The 22247-nt window shown below is 30.0% G+C and overlaps 1 protein-coding gene across 8 annotated transcripts in view; it reads left to right on the top strand.

Annotated features, from left to right (window-relative positions):
* LOC118073204 (homeotic protein antennapedia-like) overlaps window positions 1–22247 on the top strand; it is a 116856-nt gene that overhangs the window by 53166 nt on the left and 41443 nt on the right. For 3 of the 8 annotated variants that reach the window (XM_035093560.1, XM_035093554.1, XM_035093556.1), the window contains exon 2: window positions 1410–1476. The exons of 1 other annotated variant lie outside the window; for it this stretch is intronic. The gene's annotated coding sequence lies outside the window, so the exon portion shown is untranslated. Of the gene's footprint in view, window positions 1–147; window positions 682–1409; window positions 1477–8820; window positions 8882–22247 lie in introns of those variants that run through there. 4 more of the 8 variants (XM_035093559.1, XM_035093555.1, XM_035093563.1 and 1 more) reach the window with 3 other exon arrangements.

Here is a 22247-nt window from a genome sequence, read left to right as displayed (position 1 = left end):
GTCGACCCGAGTGGAGTGCGCGACATAGTGGGGGAGTATGTTGGTGCCAACTACAGCGCAGAATCTCATCGATCATTCCACCGTTTCCCTGTGTTTTATGCCGCCGTGTTGTACTGTGTAGTAAACCTCTCCTCTTTTCCCCGCTGTTCGTCATTCGCCGGCAACATCTCTCCCTCCTCCGTTCCACCACACCCTGGCGAAATCCTCCTACCACCGCGTTCTCGTGATGGTCGGCTGGCATTTCCCGCCGACCTTCACGAAGAATCCTTTCCTTTATATTTATCCTGTAACCTGACCAGAACAGTTAATGTGTCACGCCGGCCCTCCCCCGGTACCATCATTTTATAACCTTACAGTTCTTTTATCATTCTTATCGCCAATTTTGTTGCCATTCGTTTGTAATAAGTCTAACTTTGTTGTTGAAAAAAATATGCGATATTCTTAATAACCAAGTTCTGGCAGTTCTAACCTGATAAAAGAAGTTTCAAAGTGTGCGCGAGTGCATTCCGATGGAGGCGAAATGTGGGCACGCATCCCCATCGCGTGTCTCTTGACACTACACTACCACGTGGCAAGGCCGCGGTAGTAGAAGAATTCCGCCAACGGAAACTTGTGACATTCGTGAAATACCAGGTGACCGAATTCCAAGAAGGATCGAAAACACTGGTAACCCCGATGTTGGTGCGTTCAAAACATATTTAGATACCATAGATACCTGGTTAATTACTTTAATATCCAATATCTCCATTTTTACATACACTTGTTGACTTAGTGATTTTAATAACCAGGAATTTTGTTAATGAACTAATTAAGGGGTTTATTATCATTCATTAACGACAATTATTATTACTTTATTCGTGATCGATTAGATAATATTACTAAAATTACCAATGTTACCAGTGATTAATATGCGGTTTACAAAAAGATAATCATGACTATGTATGCAGAGTTTTATTGAGAATCATAAACCTGTTAGAATCTGTTATAAGTATCCAATTAGTTTTCAGGCAAATATTTCCTTCAGTTTATGAGAATATTATACGTTTTTACTCGACATTAATGACCATGATATCTTTGAATATTGGGTTGATGTGCTTACTAATAGTTGTGTAACAATTTGTTGATGATAAAATATTCATAGTTAATTTTTCAAGTATTATCAGCTTCTTCTCAATCAAAATTATCATTGAAATTTATAAAAAAAATTATCATTCAAGTTTTTAATAAATTTAGTCATGGAAACATTGAATATCAGTCTAATATTCACTAGTTAACTGCTTGAAAATTTAGGCTACGTTTTCCTTGGCTATATTGGTCTTGAATGATATCATAAATTACACAGCTATCTGCTCACTTAAGTATTCAATATATATGTACGTTGTGTAACTGTTTACAATTTATTGTTTCAGGTAAGTGACGTTGGATCGCCTCGAGAGCTGCTTCCCATATGTGCACATCTACCTGGCCTGGCATAATGTAAGCGTCTATCGCAAATTATAAGACAATCTCAATACACATTTCACTCCTTGATTGCTATATACATTTCGAAAGATATACGATAAGATAATTGAGCATTTGTCATTCTCAAAAAGCTCATTTTATTTTTGAATATTTGCTCTTTTTTCTTCGACTTAGATCCTTATTGTTCCACTTAAAACTCTTTACGTATAATCAACGTTTTTATTCGATTTCAATACCCGCTAGTATCTTTTTAAAAATATTTATCGCTTCAGAATGTTTTTGCAAGTGTGCTATGTTTGAATATTTACTTTATTGTAAACGCATTTGCTATGAATCATTGTTGATTTTAATAATCTATTACATCATTTAAATATTTTGTATTATTTTCGGCATCATAAGGATATAATCAAAAATATTATAATTATTTTTGAAATCATTATTAGTTCAAATTATTATGTTATATAAAATGCAAAATGTATTTCAGGTGTAAATTAGTAGAAATGAGGTGTAGTTTTATTAAATATCATTACAAATGATAGCGAAGATTTAGAAAAAAAAAATATCGATCGTTTGACTAATGACAACAATAATAAAAGTAGTTGGGGGCCAGCAGCGCTGTCTCTCGTAAGTGGTTTGAGTAATCCGCGTCAACGTAAGTTGTGAAGATCGGCCACACACCGTCAACTTGTAAAACACGCGGCAAGATTAAATGCTTCATTAATGTGATTAAAGTAAAAAGCTGTTTAAGTAATGAGGCCCAGTAAATCATTCGTCAGAATAAAGTTTTAGATTTTTATTTTTTTTAAATCTTATAGTTGATTTTTAAGACTAGAAAACATATTTATAGTATTTTTTTTTGTTTACTCCTTGATCATATTATATCATTTTATTTTTCTAAAACTATTTTATACTAAAGAAAGATTTACTATACAAAATAGGGAGGATAATTTATGAGTTTTTGGAGGAATAAAGGTAGAATCTAAAAGTAATTCTCAAGCAGCAAAAATTGGAGTATTAATTTTTTTATCCTTGAAGAGACTGATATTTACTGTTTTCTACTATACACAAAAGTAAAAGATTTAGTATATTGGCGATAGAACTGCCAGTATGTTGCCATACAAATGTCTGAATGATTACATATGCAATGTATTTTATACAATGAGCGCAAAGAAAAATTAAAAAGTGTGAATCTGCACCTTTCTTACACTTATAAGTCTTTTCAAGTTGGTATAGAAAAGACGTCACACCATGAATCATGATCCATGATACCTCTTTTACTTTTACTAAGTTCCGATTCTCATGAATTTCAGTCTGAAAATAAAATTAACAAGTATACATATTCATAAAAAAAATTTTAAAACCTTCATCAGGTAGATTAATTCAACCATTATCACTCAATTAATTAAAGGATTGATAACAAATCGAAATAATTAAAATTACAAAGTTGATTTTGAATAAAACATGGCATTGTGTGGATGCAATCAGCATGTCTTCTTGATATGCAAGAAGAAGGCCTTGACACTATACACATAGATCTGTATAAGTACATACTGGATGTGTTATAGAGGCGAAGGATACAAGGGAAACTGAGGAGAATAAATAAAAAATGGGAATGAGTGTAAGAAAAGAAGAATAAGTGAAGCAAGCACAAGGTGTTGGAATGTGACGCAAAGTGCAAGCAGATGTGATCGGCGATTATGCACTTACGGCGTTACTGCATATAAACGGTCCACCCGCCCTGGATAAACGTGCGTGTGCGCACGTATATAATGGCTGGACTCGAGAGCAATGCATCTTTCAGCGTGACATTGGGGTCTCAGACTAATCGCGCGACAATCTTCGCTGGACGGTGCAGAGTCTGCGCGATTTGAACCGGCATATAATGTGCGGACACAACAGAGTCCACGAGACCAAAAGATATGCGAAAAGAAAAAAAAATATTAAGAAAAACAGAAGCACGCGAGAAGATCTCACTGGACGACGAGCAAAACCCAACTCTGACTTGGAAAGTTCTTATAGATTATTTATGAGATATTTCTGCTTACGAACAAATAACATTCATATAATTCTGCTGAAAGTCAAACACCATGAAATATTTTAAATTATAGCTCCAAGAATATGGCAGATTCCATTTATTTTATCAGCATTATTATTTTTGCACCTCAAAGTTAGTCTTCATGATGAAGGTGATGTTTTTTTCTATATTCCCTTTTATTCGTTTTGAGCATTTTTTTTTGCAATAATAATTTAATTATTTGATTTCTTGAACTTAGAAAAATGATAAAAATTTTTGGGCAATTGAATTTTTCCAGGGATTCATTTTGGCAAAAGAATTTTCTCAAAATAATACCTTCTGTTGAAAATAAAACTCTTTGACGTAATTCAATTATTTTTAGTACCAATTTACATTTATATTACAGTGAAAGAATTCAAGGGGACTCAGGGTAAGGCAGAGTAATGGAGCATAAATGTATGTGAGATTCTAAAAGAATTAATCATACTCTTCTTTGTGACTTAAGTCATACGTTTATTTTTTGCAAGTATCTTTAAACAAAATTTATCTCAAATTACCTACAGAAAAATGAAACAATTTTTAAATTTAATTCATGAGATTCTTTATCAGCAAAAAAGAAAAAATAAATATTTTCAATGATAACTTTATTTACAATTATCCAGTAATAATTGAAAAAAATTAATTTTTTATATTATCCAGTTATTAATTAGCTTCGATAATAATTTTAATCTGGAGAATAATTAATAACAGCAATCAATGAATATAGAGGAGATAAAGATAATGTAAAGAAAAATCTTCTGACCAACATATCAGGAGTTTTTATAGTCCAACACATGATCCATTATTCGGCCGATGTGTAAATGAATTAAAAAAAAAAGCAGAATTAAGGGTCAATAAAAAAATTTGGAAACAAGCAGCTGTATTGGCGCCATCTCATCGTTTTATTCCTCCATACTGTCAGGTACATAACACGGAAGAGTCTGATAGGCATCTATTGAACGAACCTATGCGCAATGTGTTGACCGCACGCAGCAAGGCACACCTGTAATTTATTTCTCGATAGCCGCCTACCTCCCCATACCAATATAATCATTATAATTATTGTCTACCCTAAAATGGACTTTGATAATTATCGGTGGTATGTTTTCTAGTAAAGGCAATGAAAATTTTTTGTATCGACAAACATAAAAAATAAAGTTTAATGTGCCATTTTTCTGAAAACACTCTCTTTATACATATTTATTCACTACTTTTGTCATTGAAATCAGAAAGGAAGTCGATTAATATCTACACAGCAATTAATTTATGGTGTAACTTTGAATTAAAAAAAAAAAGAGCAGTTTCTTATGTACATGATGACAAAAAGACCATCGGAATATAAAAACATTTTAGTTAGGAATAATTTAATTCAATTGTTTATATGGTATAAAATGATCGAGAGAAAGCTGAATAATTTATGCTTAAATAATAAATTATATTGAGTAAATATATTTGCACATTGCTCCGCTGGATATTAACGTTATCAATTGAAAATTGTAAGCGTGAAGTTATAAATTATTTTAATACAACCGGTGTTTGTATTAATTTGTCCTTTTTCAAACTTCAATATGAGTCTACTTGAATTTAATTTATTTTCATATTTTATCTCACTAATTTTTACCATCATTTCTTAATTATTTAAGTACAGTAAAATATTTATCTGCAATTGTTAATTTATATCAATGTTAATTTCAAAAGAGTTAAAAGCTAATTTTTTATCCGACAAATTTATTAAAAGTCCTGCCAGTTTTAATTAATTTTACAATTATTGTTCGTTGTCGTCGATACTTATCAATGTAAAATTATAAAAAGGGTTGTTTTATGTACACATACAACTATTCTCAAATGGTCTATCAAGTACGATGATGATTATTTATTTTAGTAACATTCGTTTCAATTTACAACTGCACTTTGTTAAAAAAATATAATTGAATCATGTTCATTCTAACAGTAATAAATTACCCCACAACACAACGTTTAGTAAACGAAATTAATTATTAATCATTTTACTGGCGTGAAAAATTCTTTACGTAGCACAGATTTATTAATTAGAATAAATGTTTCTCTTTTAGTTTGGAATGCGATCAAACAGGTTGTTAAAGAAACTAATTTGTCGATAGGCATAGATAAATAAATATTTGTGAACTTCACATATTACAAATAACTGGCAACAACTTTTTTTTTATGCCAATTATAATGAAAAGAATATAATGTCGAATTAACCCTAAGGAACATTAAAATAATTTATTTGAAAATTATTTATAATTATGGCAATAAAATTTAAACATTATTAACTTAACACAAGAATAAAAAAGTCTTAATACACCGTGACCAGCTTTTTTTGCTTTTTAATTACAAGAAATGCAAGAATTGTATTATGAGAAGTGATACAATTACAATGTTAAATTGAAATAAGGTAATAATTGCTATTGCGAATGATAAATGTGAGCAACTTGATTATGAATACTATAGAAGTTGACAAGTAGTTTTCTAGTACGAGCTCAGTAACTTTTAGATATTAAACTGATAATATATTATGTTAAATAAATGACGTTAATTAAAAATACATTCACACGTGGTTTTCTCTGATGTAAACTATAGGTTGCATTTAATATTTAAATTACAATAAATGACTTGACATTCATCATTTCTTCAGTAATACATAAATTGTTTAAAATATCTTTTATCAAGTACTTCTTCTGTACATCAATGTTTTTTTTATTAAGTCAATGTTTATTATTGAAGTAATAAAAATATACCATTTTTCATAGAAAATATGAAAGTAAATTTACGCAATTTATACGTAGAAGTTTAAAAATAATTTCAGTTGTAATAACAGATGAAATTATTGTGCCTAATTCAAGCAAATACACGCTTAGTTCGGAGAAATCGACAGTCGTTATCGCCAAGAGTCGGCTGGGCTCAGATCAAACGGGTGAAAGTTAGAGGGGTGAACATGTATAATTTTCTCCTTACCTTCTTTATTCAGTCTACCTCCACTGCCACAGACCAGAAGCACCAAGACGCTACCGCCGTCGCAACGAGTTATCGCTATATATCACGCGATTCGTAATTGCCACTATATATATACACACTATAACTTCTACGCAATTTTAGGTATATAGAAAATCTATTCATTTATTCCTTTAATTATTTTTTGGGGATGTATAATATCAGCAGTCTTCCTTTTCTGACGTTGATCGATAGACCTATGAGTTTTTTTGGAGCAAAGTTCTTTTTTTGTGAACTAAACGCTTTTTTAACGTAAAATATTTGATTTTTATTAAGTAAAAAAATTCGATTAAAGAAGCAAATTCGATTAAATCTATTAGAAAAATACAATAAAAATATTCATCTCCATTTTCATGCAATTTTAATTTGAAGATTCCAATATGAAAATTAAAAAGAATTTTTGATTTACAAAAAAATGTAAAAGTAATGTAACAGTAAATGTATCTAATTCTTTGAAAAAAAAATCATAATCCCTTTTACTATGTTTTCTCAGTTTATTTAAATGTGACACACTCATGCAAATACCACAGTCATTTAAATTTTATAGGTCAGATAGTCATTGGAGATGTCTTTTTACACAGTTTTAATCATGACATATATTAATAGTAATTTATAATTTATTATACTGGTATACTCACTCACATCAGTGACAATAAAACACGACCATCAGCAAAAATAGGTTTTTTTTTTTGATAAAACACTGACCTTGATACAAGGCTTAATCTCCATCATTAATAAAAGTATTTTAATATGCTACTGATATAGTGTAATTGATGTTCAGAATGATAGGGTCGTTAATAATACACCTTTCAATGTATTCGTGGTATTCAGTTTGAAAATATTAATAACGATTAATTCAGAATTTCCTCGTAGTCCGATTATTATCATACATCCTGTCGTGGGAAAACGATAATCTTTCAGTAGCACTCGATCAGCAGTTCATTCAGAGATCGTTGATTTTGTATTGTAGAAGTAATACAGTTAACTACACACACCCAATACTAAAAGCATTTCTTTCTACTCAAGTGATTAGAGATTTTCGGTGGTGGAGTATATATCCAAGCTAACACTTGATCGAAAGAAATACTGAAACACGAAAACAATAAAAGCCCACACAATCACGCTACTAGTATAGCCTAAAAATGTAAGAATTTGCCAATGTACAAGAAACTATGAACAAGAGAAAGGACAAAGAGCCTTCAATTGCCACTTTGACTTTCTGCTATTGCTTTATGTGCCGCAGTCATTGCCACTCTATTGTGAGACGTTGAGTCTAGAGTAAATGGACTTGAAAGTGATTGTGTGGGTGATGCAGTATTCTTAACCTTAGGAAAAAATACTCATATCAGGACTTTGATGACAGCCATTGATTCATTCTGTTGATTCATGAAATCTCTATTTAGTACCGGTTTATTTGATTATTTTTAAACAATATTATTAACAACATAATTGCTCCATTAAATTTTTTTAAAATCTTTTTCGTGCTTTTATTGATAAAAAACAAACTATTTAGTAAATAAAAAAAATACTACAAATTATTATTGGGTCTTTATTTTTCATTGTTTATTTATTTTTGAAGATCAGAAACTTAATTTTTAACTTAAAACTAATTAATAGCATTTTTTTTTGTTAAAATTGATTTTTATCTGAATACTCTCTAAAAATATTTACTAATTTTACAGTGTATTTTATTATTTTCACTGTTTCATTTTTAGAGAGTAGACTTGTTTGTTGTACAAATACAATTATTGATCCCGTTAATTTTAGATGTTAGTTAATTGACGGTAATTATTGAGAATTTATCCCGTTTATAAAAATTAATTAATTGTACCTTCAAACTCCGGTTCTTCATTTTACCATGATTAGATTTTTATTTTTTTAATGTCCTAGAAAATGTAATTCATCCTGTTCGAGACTATGTATATATGTATATAGATATATAGACGTACATATATATGTAATATATATATATGTACCAGTATAGCCTGTCGCTCCGCCTTCCCGCCACTATCGTATCAACATCGCACTTCATAATCCTCTGCAGTGTTTCTTCGTGTCTCGTTCCGTTACCTTATATCGCCGATCGTGTTGAGAGATTCTTTCATGTTCTAGTGGCATTGATGTTGAACAATTGACATCTAATTTTGCCACAACACGAACGTAATAATTTTTGAAGTTTATTATATTTTTTAAATAGGCCAGTTTTGTTGTTACAGACTCTCATAGATAACTTTTAGTGATTTTGCTTGTGTAATAGTCCTCAAAAATATCAATAAATTATTTTCTGGCAACATGTGCTTTACAACACTGCCTTGACTTGACTAAAATACATTTCAAGTTATAGAATTAGAATATGTATGTATTTAATTTTTGATACAGTTTAAATGGTTTTAACGAATAATTAATGTGAATAAGTAGTGATGAATTTGGTTAATAATGACGTAGTGTCGATTGTTTAATTGATAGTGACTGACAGTGATTGATTGAATCTAATTAATCAATGATTTAATTCTGTTAATTACTGAATCCTACTCTCCTAAGTATGTGAACGATGCAAGAGCCGTAATTTCGATCAGACGTCTGTTACTACTTACATCTCATAATGCTAAAGTATTCACATGTGATTTTTATTTCATTCCACGTTTTTTTCATTAAATCAATTTACGTTAAAAAGAATCTAAATAACGAAGCGTAGTTTCACACTCAATAATTATTAATTATTTTTAAATTATTTTAAAAAAATGGTTTCAAATGAAAATAAATTACTTCTCAATGTTTAAAAATTGGTGAGTTTAAATTTTTCGATTTCATTTAATGCACTCGAATGAAATTAAAAACTTTTTCACGTTATAAACAATATAAAATAAGTTAACTAGTATTCATGAAAATATGAGTAAAAGTATAAGCGAATAAACATAAATCATTTTTCTTTCATAAATAATTATTTCAATGATTGAAATTAAACACGAATGGAATATTTTGTATTGATTTATTAACTAATGTGACAGATGACAGTTGAATATACTTCTCTGGTAATTATTTAACATGCTTGGACACTTGACTGTCTCAATATCATTATATTTAAAGGAAGAATGTTTATTTTTATGTTATTTTTGCATACATACTTGGTAGATTGAACAATTTACTTTCTGAGAAACTTACAGAGAGATGCCGTGGATTCGCGGTATTCTATCGTGTTGCGTCAAGAATACTGATCTTTCGAAATAGACCGGCAAAAAGAGAAGATCACAAGTAAATTCTCGTTCTCTTATTAGAATAAAGTATTGCTTTAGTAAAATACCTAAACCGGCATTATACATACAAAGAATCTCATTGTAAGGATACTTGTTCTCATTGCATTTTTTACTAAATGTTTATTTGTTCAAATAATTACTGCCTATCATTTTGTATTTCATTCGTTAAATTGACATCCGTTGAATATTTACTATCAGTTAACTCTACTTGCAATCACATCACTGGTGAATTTATTGACTTAAATGGAATAGAGTTTTATTCAAAGTTCAAATATTGCGAAAAATTCTATTCATTTGTGTAATTCTATTTCTCTCTTTTTTTCAATGAGTTAAATTATTCAAGACAATCAGATAAAATGTTTCAAAAGAATAAAATCACTGTTTCAGATAATGTCCTTTATAATTAAAATTTTTTTTATCAACTTAGTTTCGCTGGAAATCATTGGAGAATATTTTTTAATCAGATTTTGTTGGCTACAGATACAAAATAATATGTCTTCTTACAATTATTTCTTCAACCTAATTACCCGATTTTTTATAATTTGCTGTGCAATTAAATGCAATTAAACTAATTATTTTACATATCAGTTTACGAGTCTTTTCTACTATGTGTTAGGCCATTAAAATTGTCTTGCCATTGTTATATTCGCTACTGATTAAATAATATTTATCCTTGAGACATATTTTTATTTGTTACACAAATCTATGAATAAATTAACCAGGATTTTATTTGAGTAAAAAAAAAAAAATTCAAACCAATAAAAATAAGCAATTTTCGTGCCTGAACTGAGAATGCTTTTAGATAATCTTCTTTCAAGTCTGTAGGTGTTTGATAAATTTTTATTTCACTGTTCTGGATTGGTCGACTGTCTGACAGTTGACGAATGATGAAACCGCCATTCAGAATGTGCCTTTAACGCCCCTGGCAGCCAGTTTGAATCATTTCAGACTCCATTATATTTACAAAACTACAGCGAGACGACAGCATAACGGGATTATTTAATCGAAATGGCCACATTATTCATTTACTTATCGTTTTTTTTTTTATTTTTTATCTTGTCGTCAAAATAGTAATATATTTTTTTCATATAAATTTTATTCATAGAACTCACATACAACTTGTTCTGCTTAATTTTTCAATTAAAACATTCGTTTCTTTTTATTACTAAAAAAAAAAAAATGTTTTTTAATAGTCGAGTTTAATTATTAGATATTATTGTTTATAAAAGAAAGTGGGAGCTGTAAAAAATTTTTCTCATTCATAATTGATTGAAAAGAATAAATGAAAAAAAAAATATTAATAAGCGAGTATTGTTTAGACTATGGTAATGAATGGCTATCAATATTCCATCAAAGTAAATCATTTTTATGCACAACATGTAGATAAAAATGATCTAGCTTATATTGCGTGCATTGCGACGCACATAATGATAGATCTTAGCACCAAGCTATATGTAGAAGATCACCTCCATAGACCACCCAATATCTCAGTTGGTGGCTTCATTCTCAACGCAATGCGGTATCGTTTTCCTACGCAATACGTCCGTTATATTGGATCTCAGGTTGATTGTTATTGCAGAGGTAAACCGATTGCAGTGATTGATAAGCAGAGCCACGCGCCTCACGGACACGGACACACGCAGAAAAGGTGATGGGACCGCCCACGATGATTGCATGTCGAACACGGAAGTTTTTCAGGACAATGCTTGTGAGGTTTCTCCGCAATCGATTGCAAACCTCCCATAGTTTACTTCATTTTTAAAACCTTTGCTTTTTTTTTTCCATTTGAAGTCTCAACAGCTCTTGAATTATGGATCGATTGGTTCTGTCGCGTGTTTTGTACCGAAACATATGTTGGTAATCTATTAATTGTATTATGGGTTTATTATTGATGCTAAATCTTCAAGTCACCCCTACAGGCTATTGCTAAATGGTATGTAAGTGCATACGTGTCGAATGATTTGTATCACGTTCAACTAAACTAATAAATAAACTGACCAGCTGAATCCTTAAGGTTAAATAGCACGTCAAAATCTCACTAGTAAACTATTCTTGAACGCCATAAAATTATTATTAGTGCTTTGTTTCAGCTGATTAAATAAAATGTGCGTTGCATAGGAAATGAATAGTGAAAATCTATTGCATAAAATCATTAAACTTGAGAAATGAAAGTAAATATTTTTTTTTCAGCATATTTATTAGATTTAAGAATATATTTTAATTGTTTATTTACTTTTGTACTGATAAGAAAAAATTTTTTAAGTAAAAATATATATAAACTTCTTCATATATATATGTGGTGTAGGTGTGTTTTGATTGTAAGTTTGATTTTAAATAATATTGAAAAGCAACTTTCTACTCAGAGATTCCAATATTTATGAAGTAAAATATATGGTAATAATTACCATTCATTATGGTAATTGGGTGACAAGTACTAATATTACGAATAACCACCTGCACAACTGTATCATTTTCCATTTTTATGAGAATGATTATCATATAAAATGGTAATTACATTCCGGCTTGGAGTTGTCACTCACTTTTTACTACGATCTGGAAACAAACGCAAAAAATACCAAGAATTATACGCTTATCTTCACATTGAATTTATTTCAAACTTTTAATTTATCATTTAATCTGCATAAAAAATAGTCATTTAAAAAAATAATTTGCTTTCCAGAACTGAGATCTTAAATTTTAATCCAACTATAAAACACCTATTTTAATTCAAAATTTATTTTCTAATGCCATCAAATTTAATTCAAACGCCTTCCCGCGGCGTTTCAGCCCTCTGTTAACTTCCCCTAGAACCCTGTTGTGGAAATAAAGTTCGTGGGATAACGGTAGATGGCAGATGCCGTAGAATCTGTTACATAAAGCTCGTAGCCAAGGGGGTGGTGACTATGAAGGTGCTGCCGTCTGGTGCTGGTGTGATAAAATAGCTTTCCAAAGACTTCCCCCGAATATCTGGTACATGAGCACAGTTGAATGCTGGCGTTTATACCGGAGGAGAGAAAGAAATCCGGCGGCAATCACGCACTGTACTGACCTATGCTTATTTTTCCTTCACTATCACGAGATATCGTCGAGCGACGTTGAAATTTATGATCCATTATCAGCGTGCGGGATCTCAACCATTATTCGACTTAAATATAATCGGCCTCATAAAAAATTAAAATAATCGTTTGGTAATAGAGTAAATATAGGCTCGATCAAGAACGGATTGAGATTTATAGGTCCACTTACGTGTCGATGTGGTTCTTCACACACCAGTATCTTGTCTAAAGCCCAATAACCCATTCAATTTTTTTGAGAGCCAAGTGTGTATCATGATATAACATACTTTTTCAAGGTATAGGAATTTATACGTCTAGTTTCATTGTTTAATGTTTTGCGGATTGAGATAAATTATATAAAATTAGTTCTCTTAAATAAAAATGCATAATTATTTTTATAATTCAAAGTAAAATAATTATAATCGAGTTTTCTTAAGTGAATTGAATGATATTAATAATTATTTTTAGTATTGAATCATTTGTTCAAGTTTATGACAACTGACATACTTTCTTGAAATGTAATTTTACTAAAGAAAGTTTGATATTTGAATTGAGACAATTTTAGAATTTAATAATTAGACTTAATTTTTGACGACAGTTAAAAGTTGAAATCAAAATCAAGTAACAAAGTTGAAGTTAAATGATAAAATTAAAGTTTGTATTACAACTTTTGTGGTTGAGAAGTTACCTTGGACATTCGTGACGGTATAATAGTTCTACTTACACATGGGGTGAATGCTCTGAGAACCTTAAGGATTTTAACATCATGAACTCAAGGATAATTTCTAAAAAAAACAACCTTAATCATTATACTGAATATGTTTCTTACAACTTTTATTAAAAAAAAGATTTCCTTCATTCTGTTTTGATGAAAAACGTCAGTTAAATGAAGCAATTAATTTTTTAATCTTATTTTTAACTACAAAATTTTCGTTTTATTTACTATATACGTTTTATTTACTTATTTTTAATGATTATTCGAAAAATGGTACAAAAATAAAATGATTAATTTTAAAATATTCATGGATGCAAAAAACAAAGAATTCTTAAACAGTATATCTACTCTGAAAGAAGTAACTTTAAGATATTCTGTGGTTAAGAGTAGATACTTGAAAATAGTCTAGTGTACAGAATGAGACTTGTAACTAGTTGGTTTATGAAAAAATCAAAAGTCACTTAAACTATTTTGAAATGAAATTTTTAATTGTTCTCAGAGATTTCTCTGAGGTACCAAAGTGAATTCATTTGTCTAAAAATGCTTTTTACCAAGGATATAAATCGTTAGAGATTCAAATGAATATTTTATTTGTCGTTAACCTGGAATCTTAAGCTTTCTCGTTTCTTACATCTTCAACAGGCAGAATCTGAGCAACATAGACTTGGTAACTCAACTCTGCGAGGGGATTTTAATTAAGCCCGCCCTTCCAATGTTTTGTCTGATTGGGTGAGCTAATCCCACGTGCGTCACTTGAAAATTTAGAGTCTTTTATAAAGTAACAATTCCCTGTGAGCACACCTCTACTCCGTAGGATACCTCTCATTGACTAGTTAATAAAACGTACGTCTTGGACAAGAACAAATTTATGTGAAACATCCCTTAAAAAAATAAATAAACGCCTTTTCTTCCCCTTTTAGATTCTATTTACAAATTTAATTTACAGATAGTATTTTTTTACTGCTCAAAATTATTTATTTACTCAACAAATAAGTTAAATGTATTTTTATTGTTATTTCAGACTCAAATGTTTATCTTTTACTACTTACTCGAATAAAATCTTTTTTATAGCAATTAAAAAGTTTTTTTTGACCATAGAAATAGTACAAAAAACTTCTCTGAAATTTTTAGATTTCACTCACTGGAGTTGAAAGATTTAAGAGGAGTTTTTTCAAACAGCTTTCCGATTTCGTGGTAGAAATTAGAAATGACTCAGTAGACAATTCTCGAGAAAGCCGATTCAGCATCCCTACGTTTTTCTGTATGCCAAGGGTATATAGTAGGCGTTTTCATTGAGTAGAGGAGAACTCGTTGCGAAGGAAATGTCACAGGATGACATCTAAATCTCCTGTTTCGTTTCACGCTGACTGCCCGCCCTTCTGCCAGTTGTGCCTAACGTCCACATCGACCCCTACCGTACCTCCGGGGCTTCCAGAAAAAGGAGGATACACTGCGGTACAGTCAAGTCCCAAAATGCTCCCTAAAAGATTCAGGGGTGTCCAAAAGCTGCTGTAGTAGATCCAGCTGTAGAGCTCAATACAATATGCATGGTCAGACATCCGAGCTTTAAGATGGCTACAAAAATATGTGAATTGAATAAATATTGAAAATTATCCAACATTTTTAAACTCACATCACAATTTTATTTCTCAACACGATCATAAATAATATTAATGACCGTTGATTAAATTAATGACCTAATTAAATAATAATAAATTGAATTATGTAAAATTTACATGATTTAAAATATTGATTGCTTGAAATAATTACATGAGGCATAATAATCCACAATGATGACAAAAGTTATTATTTTTTAAAGTATTTTATCTTAAACTTGAGCTCAGAAAAATATTTAAAAAAATGGTTAAACAGATGTTATTGTATTTTTAATTTACCAACATTTGTAAAAATCTTTAACAGAACAAAAAAAGAATTAACTGAAAAGTAGAGAGCTTTTTATAAATATTTTACAATAAATATATGTCCCCATCTATATGTTAATTGATAAACGATTGAATTTGTTGGTAGCAATGCTTGACCAACTTGTTTATGTTTAGTTTCTGTCTGAGACTTGAGCTGACCGGACGTTTTCCCTGTCATATAGATTTTTCTAATTGATTCATAATCTTTAATCGAGTTATTATTTCGTCTTATTTTACAATATTTTATACATTTACAAGTTCATTAAAAATAAAAATTTTATTTCATTAAATATTTTTTGTAGATCTGCGGTTAAAATTGAATTTTAAAAAATCAATCTTTTATCTAAAAAATGCTGAAAATTATTGAAATTATGTCCCAATTAACATAACCAGAGCACAACACCTCATAAATTATTCTTCTAATAATGACACTACTAATAGGGCAGTGTAACAGGTATATTTAGGGAAAAAGCGACCACCTCATGAGTTTTAGCTGGTTTCCTTGAATGACAATTTCTTCAAAGCTACAGAAAAACATGGACCCATTGGAAGTAAAGATTTAGAGCTCTAAATTTACGTAACTCCGTAAAGGCCTTGAGGTAGAAACGAGAGTAGCATTTAACAAGCAAGAGAGGAAGAAAGAGCTTTTTATTTTTATGGAGGAGAAAGTCATAGCTGTTCCCAAGGGTCGCGACCGTGAAGCCGACCTCACGTCCCTATTTTTGCCGAAAGACAGAAAAAGCCGAGAACAATACCAGTGAGTTTCACTTTTTCCCTTACCATCGTGTGTTGTACACTGAAAAAACCCCATAGTTATCCGGACTTTCACAGTGCGAGGGTAGTAAAAATTAAAATGGTAACAGTGTCCCTTTCAGCATAAAAGTGTGAACGTATATACCTATATTAAACTGCAAGACAATCTATCTAAATGGACCATCTATTTTTCTGCTCAATTCTGGTAATTGAAGTTATTAATTTTTACTGGTTCTAAAGAGAAAAACGTTGCTTGAATTATTTTTATTCTAGTCTATTATTAATTAAAATATCCATTTTTAATCAAGACTACCATGTTGATTGTATTTGTGAAAACTACAAATTGATAACAGTCCATTCATAAATTACTATCACTACCAATAAATATTTTTTACAAATTAAACTGTTTTATTGTCGTACAAAAAAAATTAAAAATTTTTTACTAATTCAAATTTATCGCAAAAATTTTTTTTTTCAATAATTAAAATGTTCTATCAATCATAACGACTTCAATAGGCTGCTAATAAATTGTTGAGTATAAATATTTATGGTTAAAATTACCTGGAAAATATTGTGAGTTATTAGAAATGGTGGTTTACAGTACAATGCTTGGATAATAATTCCAAAGAAAACAGATTTTTGATATAAACGAAGCGTCGTCAGACATGTTGTAGGTGGCCTTGAACAATCGATTCTTATATTCTTCTTCGACATCCTCATACTGGAATCATTGGATTCAGCTGGTCAGCTCGATTCACGAATGAATTATCGCTCATCGGCTGTAGTGTTCTTTTATTTTCATTTATATACGCGCAACGGCGAAGAATTCCCGTATAGGTCGTGCCGCCATCAGCGACGTTTTCCCATCTCCCACCTGCATCCATTCTCTCCTTTCTACCTTAGCATTTAAACTCCCTACACATATTATGTATAAGGGACAAGCGAAAACAGCAGCTGCACCACTCCTGTGGCGTTCGAATTAACTCCCACATTTCTTTCGTCTGTTTCGTGGATTCCATCATATGTATCTTATAAAAAATCCAATATTTTATCGAAGATAGAAGCCAATCAAGCGCAGCTTTCGTTGATGTTTCTCTCAAAAAAATAAGATAAATTCATTCAATTATTTTTTTCTATAAAGATTATTTTTTTATCAACTAACCAATTGGATAAAGAAAAATATTTAGTCTAGATATGTTTTTTTTGTAAATATTCAACATTATGTTAAAAGTAATTGCACTTTTGTTTTATTTTTAATAAAGCATTTCTTAATTATACAGTGTAGTACAGGAAATGATAAGAATTTTTATCAATGATTGGCATGTAACATTGCCCAGGTATTCCCTAGAACATTTGTTGTGATAATTTACTGCAGTTTCCTCGATACAACAAAACCAGTAAAATGTCAAAATGTAAGGAAAAATATGTTTAAATATTATGTAATATTAACTGTCAGGTTTTTAAACTAACTTTTAGTTTAGATTCAAAAAAATATCGTGAAAAGATTGAGTAATTTAACGAGAAAATATCAATAAATAAATTATATTTACTCAGCAATCGAACCAAATTGTATACTCACTGATAGAGTCCGACGGAAAGTGATATTCAGTGGATCGTTCTTCCGTTAGTCTGGATGCTTGTAAACTATGTGAGTCACTAAACGTTTTTTTAAAGTGGTGAATAAAATAAAATTTACTTACAATACAAGCTGTCAAACTTTATCCAATAAAAATATTAAAAAAAAAAGTGTTTCAAATTAATTGTTACTAGGTTGCAAGTAAAAAGATTAATTAATTATCAATTAAATGCTCTGAAAGAAAAGTGAATTGTCATGTTTACACATAAAAGTGTTTGAATAAAATAATCCAAGTGTCATAGTAGTACTTTAAGTACCAGAGTTTTATTTTTATGCAAGTTTTTAGTTTGATTAAATTTTTCCTTTTATCATAATTGCTTCTGGTGAATTAAAAGAAAATAGATATAATTGAAGAGTGTTTAATTTTCTTCTAGACTCCAATGAATTATAAAACTAATTAAAATTAATTATATCAAATAACAGTGATAAGCACAGCAAGGAAAAAATTCATCAAATAATTTATTATTAATTATTTATTAAATTCAAGTTTTAAAAGAAAGTGATGAATGTTATAAAATAATGATGCTCGTGATAACTGAATAACGATGAATGCTGATAAGGAGCATATAACAGAGTTAAAAAACGTAAATTGGAATTCCGCGAGTCAAAGATTCATCCCCATTCACGAAAGGGTTGATAGGTATGTGATAGTGGCGTATTTAACACGAAAGAGAGAAAGAAAATGCGTGGTATCGCGAGAGAATGAAAAAGAGACAAAGAACGGATGAGAGCAGTGAACGACCGTACGGAATACCACCCGAGGAATATTTACTGCCATCTTCTATCCCACTTACCCACAGATTCACTGTCGGAGTTGTAAACACCTCTTAACTGTATGGAGATTGTATCTGGTCGGTCCGCGTCCTCTTACTGTTTCCAGGGATATGTAGTAAGTGAAGAGTAATTAATTATTTTACACGTATTTCATTACGTTTTTATTTTCAATTTACTTATGTCGCTTAATTGAATCGGCAAGATATTTATAATTCATTCAATATCTAAATGACTAGCTTTCGCTTCTTCGTCGCTAAGTATGGAGGGATTTAATATCTTGGAGCTGTTGAAAAATTTGTGAGCTTAATTATTGTTTTTAATCGATAAAGTGAAAGCTGTTATGATCGTGCGAGTGCTAATTTTTTTATTACTTTAATGAAGACGCTTTGTGAAATTAATTAATTGAATACCACAGCCTTTTATGATTTTTAATTAATTTGTCTATCGGAGTAATAAATAATAATTAAAATGTTTCTGAGTTTTAAATAGTTATTTTTTTTTTTATTATTAAAGACTTTAATGAATTATGTATGATAAAAAATAATCAATAAAAATGTTATACAATGTTATCTAATATTATTGCATTGTTGAAATTATTAAACACTTACTTTAGAACGCAAATGATTTTAAAAGAGTCTGTTTACTAGTTACGCAATTTATATTTGCAGTTAGTATTTTTATTTATCGAGAAAAAAAATTATCTAATACCTATCGAAATTAGTTTACATAGTAGACACAGTTATTTATAACTACTAAGTAAAATTTTATAATTAAGAAAAAAAAAACAAAATAATTAATGGAAAAACATCTTGTCATATTTTACCGGAAATTATGTTTATTGTCATGCGTAGATAACTTATCAAGTATTTAGCAATATTTTTTGTATGATTAACTGTTATTTATGACAACCGACGACAGTTTTACATATTACACATTTACATATTCTGGGTTACACCTGATCAATCACAAGGTAGATTGTTCGTTACAAATGACCTAATCTATTTGACCTTGTAACTCATAAAAATTGTACTTATTATAAAACCCCACCCTTCGTGATCTGGAAATGTCACTTATGACTGATAATGCATGCACAAGATCTCCATGGTATTACACGCCATGAAAATTCATAGCTATTGACTTTATTACGAACGAAACAAAAGTATTGTATGAATATATTTGTTGATCAATTATTTTAACATTAAGATTTACTAAAAGTTTATAACAATTGAAGTATACTTCAAAGTTTAAATTTAATTATTAAATTTATAATTCAAATATTTTAATATTCAATTAATAATATTAGTACGAATAGAAATGGACATTTTTTTTTATTGTGATCAATTACAATGAAATATGTTATGTTAATAGATAATATTTTATCTTGATATCTTATTATTTGTTTAACATTAGATTGAAATAACTCATAAAATTTATTTAAGTGTTTCATGACCTTTAAAAATATTCCACATTACCATAATCATTTTTAGATTGACAAATTAATAGCGACTTAACTTCAATTACATGAAAAAAAAAAAATGTTCTTTCCTGCAAATTTAATTAAACTATGATTATCTATTAACTAAAGTCATAGCGTCATATATTTTTCATGACACATAAAAAAGTCATTGTTGCAATGTCAGAGTTAAAATAATTTCTCGTAGATTTATCTGCAATATGAAATAGTAGAGTAAACACCATGCTAAACGTCAACGCTTTTACCGAAAAATACTGTGCTCGCACCATTGCTGAAGGAAGATACGGAGACGTATGAGATGTAGAATGAACGAGGAGATAAATAGAAGGAGACGGCGCAGCCCACTAAATCAATACTCTGCCATCGCTCCGAGTCTGGCTCAGTCCCTCACCTTTTTGGTTGCATTTCACTCTCTCGTCTTCTCTCACTCATTCTCCTTCTCTCCCTCGTCGTTCACTTCGTATACCGCCAGGAAATCCTCCTTTCGACCCACTTCCCCGCGCCATGGCACACTACCCTTCGTTTCACCCCCGTCATGCTCTCAAGCGAAACTTCCCCAGCTTCACCGCCAGCTCTGCCTTCGTCTCTACCACTTCTCTCTGAACCTAGCGTAACTCCCGTGCGGCTATCCATGCAGAGAGTTTGCCACTACAACTGAATTTCTGCTATACGGTTATACTGTTAGGCTAGACTTTAAGTTAACGGACTTTAGGTTTTGATTAGTAGACTTTGCGGTCAATCACTTTTTTAGAGGGTATTTATCGTTTTGCTTGTGTAAATATTTTTCAGTCTATTTAGAATTTTCACAAATATTTGGGAATAATTAAAATACTGCATTTAATCAACGTTGACATTAATTAAATACAACTTTTTTTTTACTCCAAACTAAACGAGATTTTTATTTGAAAAAAAGGCAGTGAGGGAATTTTTATTTTGCACAGAAGAAACAAATACTAATAAATAAAATATTTTTCTAAGTAGTGGGCATATATTATTAAATGAATTCAAAGAAAAATTATATTGATTTAAGACATATTTTTGATCATTTGAAGATAAATAATTTTATTGAAAATAAAAATTAAATTTCTTATAAGAAAACTTTATAATTTCTCAAGAAAAATTTTAATAAATAATTCTTTTCATATCAATTAATCTGAAATTATTGCAAAAAAATATTTTAGTTATTAAAAAAAAATTGTGAAATAAATATTTTGATTTAAATTATTCAGCATAGCAATCATCTGCATGCTGTATGTATAATTCAGCCAATCTTTCGATCCTCAAAGCAACTTTTCGTATTCAAAACTTAAGCTTTCGTTCAAGTTTCCCCTCAGAGTATATTTTAATCGTGACTATTCACCTCCCATGTTACTTAGCACGGAGAAATAAGTTATGAGAGGATAGAATAAAAAAAAACTTTATTATATCTAGATCATTTCAAAGAATCCATTCATATTTTTTTTTATTTATCATAAGTTCAGGCGTAGCTTTGTTGACACGAATTTAATTAAAAATTATCTTGAAAGAAGACTTGTACTTCACACACTCGAAAGAACATCAACACTTAGTAATAATACGAAAAAAATAAAAATCACCAAACACAACTGGGGAATGAAAATGGTTTTGCGGTTTAAACTGATTCACGTTTCAAAATAATGGAATTCGAATGTGCGTCTCAGAACGATACAGCTGAGTGAGTTTAAACGAAATTTAACTCAGTGATGCTCATCGTTTTTGATTCATCTAAAAGTAAATTAACCACCAGTTTCAATAATTACACTTTTTACCATGACAAAAATTTTTTTATTGTTACTAACAATCATTTTTTTTAAACTTTTGTTTTATCAACATCTATTATTTTAACTGTAAAATCTTCTAGTGAATGAATATATCCACTGAATATCCACTAAAATCATAAAATATTCATTATGTGAATGAAATAAATCAAAGCTTTTACAAGGAGCTTTTCACATACTCGATGTTTGCATGTATACAAGCACTATTATTGCGATTGTACCTGGAATTATAGGATGTTATATTAGCTATTGTAAGAAGAGGATTTATTTTAATTATTGTTATTAGATGGCCTTGAATATCAAACTGACGATGGAAATGATGATAAAGCTCCGAAGAAAAA

This window comes from Chelonus insularis, unplaced genomic scaffold (assembly GCF_013357705.1).
Source record: "Chelonus insularis isolate UGA/USDA-ARS -01 unplaced genomic scaffold, ASM1335770v1 scaffold_277_pilon, whole genome shotgun sequence".
Lineage (NCBI taxonomy): Eukaryota > Metazoa > Arthropoda > Insecta > Hymenoptera > Braconidae > Chelonus > Chelonus insularis.
The sequence above is the reverse complement of the archived record's forward strand: the minus strand, read 5'-3'. Positions and strand labels throughout refer to the sequence as shown.